Source organism: Austrofundulus limnaeus, unplaced genomic scaffold, assembly GCF_001266775.1.
Source record: "Austrofundulus limnaeus strain Quisiro unplaced genomic scaffold, Austrofundulus_limnaeus-1.0 Scaffold129, whole genome shotgun sequence".
NCBI classification, from domain to species: domain Eukaryota; kingdom Metazoa; phylum Chordata; class Actinopteri; order Cyprinodontiformes; family Rivulidae; genus Austrofundulus; species Austrofundulus limnaeus.
The window spans coordinates 1,228,764-1,234,394 of NW_013952531.1; the positions used below are offsets into that span (position 1 = coordinate 1,228,764).

The window sequence follows — 5,631 nt, forward strand, 5'->3', positions numbered from 1 at the left end:
TTACTTACTTACTTACTTACTTACTTACTTACTTCTTACTTACTTACTTACTTACTTACTTACTTACTTACTTACTTACTTACTTACTTACTTACAGTATGTCTTTGCTTTTATTGTCCAAGCACGGTTTACTCATTTAATAAAAAAAATTGTATTTATTATGTTTTATTGTTTACTGCACATCATTTTATTGTTATTTCAATAATTTCACAGCAGTTCAATTAATCAAGTGACAGAAATAAACTTTGACTCGACTTGTGTATATATTTCAACACAATCAAACTAATAATAAAAATTTAACACAATGCTATTATTTACTACCTAACTGGCCAATGTTGTGACTATTGTAGATTAAAGTCTATTTTTAAGGATGCTACAAGCACTAATCTGGATTTGATAATATGACTGAGACATGCTGATGTGACGCGTTTGTTTGGTCAGTTTGAAAAACAAAACCTTCAGTCTATAATTTATGACAAAAGTTCTTACACAGCTATAATAATACTAAATGCTAGTCAGCGTGGCTCTTTTTACCAGCTTATTATAACCTGAATAAATTACAGTTTACAGACTTTAAAGATAATTATCTGTATTATAGCACACTTGTTGCTACTGTTCAAAGTATACAGCAGATAAAATGTTTGAAAGGCAGCCCTGTAACAAAGGCAGTCGTGTCATCGACAATTAAATGACAGCCCTTACCCGCTCGTAGCAGCTCTCTACGGCTAATCACGTCTGGCAAGTCTATCTCTACGCCTTTTAAAGCCCTCCTTTACAGAAACATTTAGCTGCATTTAGTGTGGCAGGGTACTGCTGAGAAACAGCACAGGCTGCCAGCAGACCATCTGTTCCCCTGGGCTTAATTAAGCTTGGGACGTCAGGCTCAGTGGCCACGGCAAGACCTGGAGGGATGCTGGGAGGACAGCCTGGATGTGCCGGGGCAGAAGAAACGTTATAAATGTAAAAGCAAGAAGTAAACTGAGCTGTGGTTACCTGCAGAATCACAAAAATAAGTCAATATTCTTTAAAAAACATTGATCGCAAAGTGTCAAAAGGTTAGGAAGCAGAAGTGAAAGGTTAATACTTTTTTGTTTAATTAAGTAAATACTAAAACAGAACCACACATCTAAGCACACTACACGGTATCACGTTATATAAAAAACAACATTTCACTAACTTCCTAGTAATTTGACATAAATATTAGGGCTGTGAAATTAATCCAGTTAACTCTGATTAATGTTAGTGCTGCATGGATATAGATTAAAAAATTTAATCGCGATTAAAATGTGCAATGGCTTTACTCTGGCTGAATATGTAGGTTTGTATATTACAATGCACTCAGTGCCAGGTCATGTTTGTGAATGAGAAGTGGTTCTCAAACAGTTTACCTGCATAAATAAAGGTAAAAAAAAACTCATTGTGTAAAACATTATGTACAGTTTTTTTCTTTTTTCTTCTTATGGCTTATTTTATTATTTTTATTTATGTTTTGCTGACAGCTGTGACCTCAGTATGCATCTTTCATTCCTCATGTAGTACTCATTTGGAAAGAAAATCCTTGAATCTTTGATTTAACCTCATTAATCTGCACAAAATTTAACTGGAGGCATTTTTTAGGTCCTGATTTTAGTTTTTTTGTGCAATCAAGGTAATATTTTCATGATTTATTATTATTTTGTGTATTTCTTAAGCACCAAACTTATTTCAAAATCAAGATATTAATTAATAACTCAAGTAATTTATTTTACCAATATGCAATAAAGTTTTATATTAAATTTAAGATTAATCGTGATTAATTTTGATTAATTCACAGCTACTTTGGAATTAATAGATTAAAAATTGTAATCATTTGACAGCCCTGGTAAATACTAAAACAGAACTACACACTACACGGTATCACGTTATACAAAAATCAACATTTCACTAATTTCCTAGTGATTTGACATAAATATACAATAAATTCAGAATATGCAGGTACTTAAAGCACGCCTTTAAACGCAGTGAAATATTCAGCATGATTAAAAACAAATGAGTTTGGACTAATAAAATAATTAGTAATAATAAAATAGTTTACAAACAAAATGACATTTTACACTAATTATGCAGCGTGTTAATTCTAGGTGCAACAACCTTCACTTTTTGCATCAAAGACACATTTAACAACGCAAATTAGGTGCTTTTATTTTGAAGGGTTTTGAGTCCAAACTATCAGTTTATAACCTGGAGTCGACCAATATTATTGACTTTAATTTATTACGTTTTGAGACTTTACTAAAACGACACTTTCTGAGTGTCCAGTGTTTACATTTTAAAATACGTATTGTTGATATTTAGCCGAGTTTAGCTAAAGGGACTTAGCTTAGCTGCGTCGTACCGCTAACTGATATTAGCTGATCGGTAGCTGTCCCGTTACAGAAGCGACCACTCACCACTTCAAAGCGACCGGCGGTCCGAGTTCAGGTCAGAGCAGCTTGTTGTTTGGAGGAGTTGAGCTGAAAAAAGACGAGGATAACAGAAAGTTCACACGTTAACCGCTCGCTGCTCACGGGACAGAGCTTTGTCCGAGCGCAGACGGGACACTTGTGGCTGGCTGAACTGCGCCACCGGTTGTTTTCAGTCGTTTCCGTGGCAACAGTGCAGCTCAACAGCGCCACCCTCCCGTCAGAGGCATTACGACATTGTCGTAAATGGGTACATTATAAATAAATAAACGAATCGTTGCATTTAAAACGACTGGGATCAGAATAATAATCAAATAACTGCAAAAATATTTATACTGAATTCTTTAGACATTGACTCACCTTAATATACAAATTCTTAATGTTCATAAAATAATTTTTATTTTAGTTGAAAAACATGAAATGTGCTATACAAATAAAATTAGTCTTGACTTAAATACATTTCACATAATTACCTAAGTGCCACCGGTATTAGGCAAAATTTTGTTAACAAATTAAAGAGTGGAAATAATATTAAGGAAAAAAGTTGAATACATGAAATAAAGCAGAAGTACCTCAAATGAAAATAACAAATTTGGGCTAAAGTTAATTGCACATATCATGAACCAAACATGATAAAACTGTAATAGTTGTATTATCTTTTCAAATTCAGAACCTAAAATTACAAATGAAACGTAAGAGAACAATTTAAACTGTGATTAATACATTTACTTTGAAAATTGTTCCTATTGTCAAGTTGAATCAGAGACTATATTATGTTTACTCTGCAACTGTTCTCACTCTTCTGGATTTTGGAGGGACATGGAAAAATTTGTCAAGAATAAAACTAAACACTGATGTTATAATCAGGTTTGAATGTTTTGATAAAAATTTGTGCTTCTTAATTAATCTAATGATCATATTAAGGAAATTTCATAAACATAAAGCAAGGTCCTCCAGATCTCTCCTGAACTTTAATGATTTCCACTTTAATTCATATGTAAATACTTTAAGATGAACTAAAAACAAGAAGGCAGAATTCACTCTGTTCAAAATTTAATTTTGATTAAGTCTGAAAGTCAAGAATTATAATGTGCCTTGGTTGCTGTATGTTTTTCATTTGATACATGATCTTTGTAGAGTGTTTGTGCTGATATCAGTTTCCTTTTGTTGGTTATTGTAACAAAAAGACAATAAAGTTTTGGAAAAAAAAATACCTATGGCTTTGTTAAAAATTTTTTTATTGAGGTTGTATAAGTTTGAAGCTTTTTTTAACCAGATATATAAGGGGCAGAACATTTTCCAGTTTGCCTTTAAAAAATAATTATACAATAATAATAATAAACATTTTATTTCTGTGAACGTTGCAGATCACATTATGAACACCAGGGGGAGCCAAAGATGCTTTACTGTGTCACCAAAATTACATTTTACCTAATAACCTCTATAAACATTTTGTAATTTTACACTTGTCTTTTTTTAATCATATATAAACCTCCTAAAGGTCAAACTCAATCCTGTTTTATTTTTAATGTGGAAATTATTTCCACATTACCTTCTTCAGGCGGTAAACTAATCATCCGATTTCCCTTTTATATCTCAATTGTCTGAACAGGCTCAATATATTCAGGAAAATTAGGTAGTCATCCTGTAATAAAATAAACTCACTTACTGCACTTTAGGGCATGAAGAATATGCTGTTATTTTTTTCTACAGTCATCTTCACACTTTTCCCTCCCTTTCATTTAACACACGTTTTACACGCTGGCATAAATGAATGTCTACTTTCTTGGCACGGCCCCATTAATCATCTCCAGCTAATGGGATCAGCTGTCATTTCATCTCGCAGAGAAGAACAGAAACTGTCTAATCTCATGCCGCCTCCCCGAAACCCTCCATTGAAGCCCAGAGCTGCCTTTTTTTCCCTCATTGCATTTCCTATTAGGTTAATCCTTTCTGACATCTCTGCTTTTAACCTCTTTTTCCTTGTGAGACTCCTTTTTTCTTTAAGCTCCCCGAATCTTAAATACTTACCTTTCTGTTGAGACGGAGACGTTGAAAAACCTCTTACGGTTTCCAAAGCGGCAGATTATTGCTCTTCATCTAAGAAGCAGCAACGGGGAAAAAAATACTTTGATGTAAGGTCAAACACACAACTATAGATAAACAGTAAAATGTTTGAAACATTTCGCTTCACAGTGTGTAAAATTAAAACGAAACCACTCTATTTTTTTTTTTCATATTTTGCTTCTAAGGTTTTCTTTCTTGCAGTCTTTTAAAACGCTCTTGATCAAAACTTCTCCAAGCTTTCTGAAGGTTTTTCAAACGTTTTCTTTAGCCCTTAGCTAATAAAGACCATCTATAGCTGACGACCCACATCTAAAAAATGGATAAAACCAAACAAGTCCTGGGTGATGCGTTTTACCACCTGAAAAGGAGATACAGAAAAAGCTGTGCTGCCTACTAATAATTAACAACTAAACTAATTAACCTTTACTGACCCTCCGAGGGGAAATAAATTCTCTAATACCAGTGACCTCTGTCCACCCTTTGCACCTGCCTATACTGCCTACAGGCCGGCCCTGGGGTGTACGATAGCTTAATTATTCTAAAACTAAACATAATTATTTCCGTCAAAGATTTTCACAACGTAATGCTTTTAAAAAAATGAACGATTCATAGGTCAGAGTAAAAAGATTTAAACAAACAGAACAGAAAATAAATAAAAGACACAGTCCGTGCTCGGTTTATCTACAAAAGCTTTTAGCACCAATGACAAAAACACTTTTTCCAATAATAAATTTTATTAAAAAGGAAACCCAACAAGATTTTTTTTTACATAATGATCAAGGATTTTTATTATCTTAGTCTCTTTCATCAGTTTCATATCATTACAGAAAATGTTATAGTACAGCGTTGATCAATGTCTCCTCATTGCTTAATAATTTCCTTAGGAGTGCTGGTCACATGTATCTGTACAATATGGTTATTTATTTATTTATTTATTTTTTCTCTGTACATTTCGTGTGAAGTTGGTTAAAAAGGCTGTCAGCACTTAAAGAAGCTGCTTCTTTTGAGTATTTTTCTTAAATAGTTGATCAAATAAAAGGTTATTTCTCCCAGGCTCAGCTCGCCCGGTCACCGTGATTATAAGGAAGCTTCAGGGGTCTGGACCCCTCCCGCCCCCCCCACC

At 33.6% G+C, this 5,631-nt stretch overlaps 1 protein-coding gene across 1 annotated transcript in view; it reads right to left on the reverse strand.

The window, feature by feature from the left end:
* The window catches only part of pals1b (protein associated with LIN7 1, MAGUK p55 family member b), a gene marked incomplete in the record, with an annotated part of 27,567 nt that extends 24,945 nt beyond the window's left edge, over positions 1-2,622 (reverse strand). The window contains 1 exon segment of the mRNA XM_014015479.1: positions 2,430-2,622.
* Positions 2,623-5,631: the final 3,009 nt, after the last annotated feature.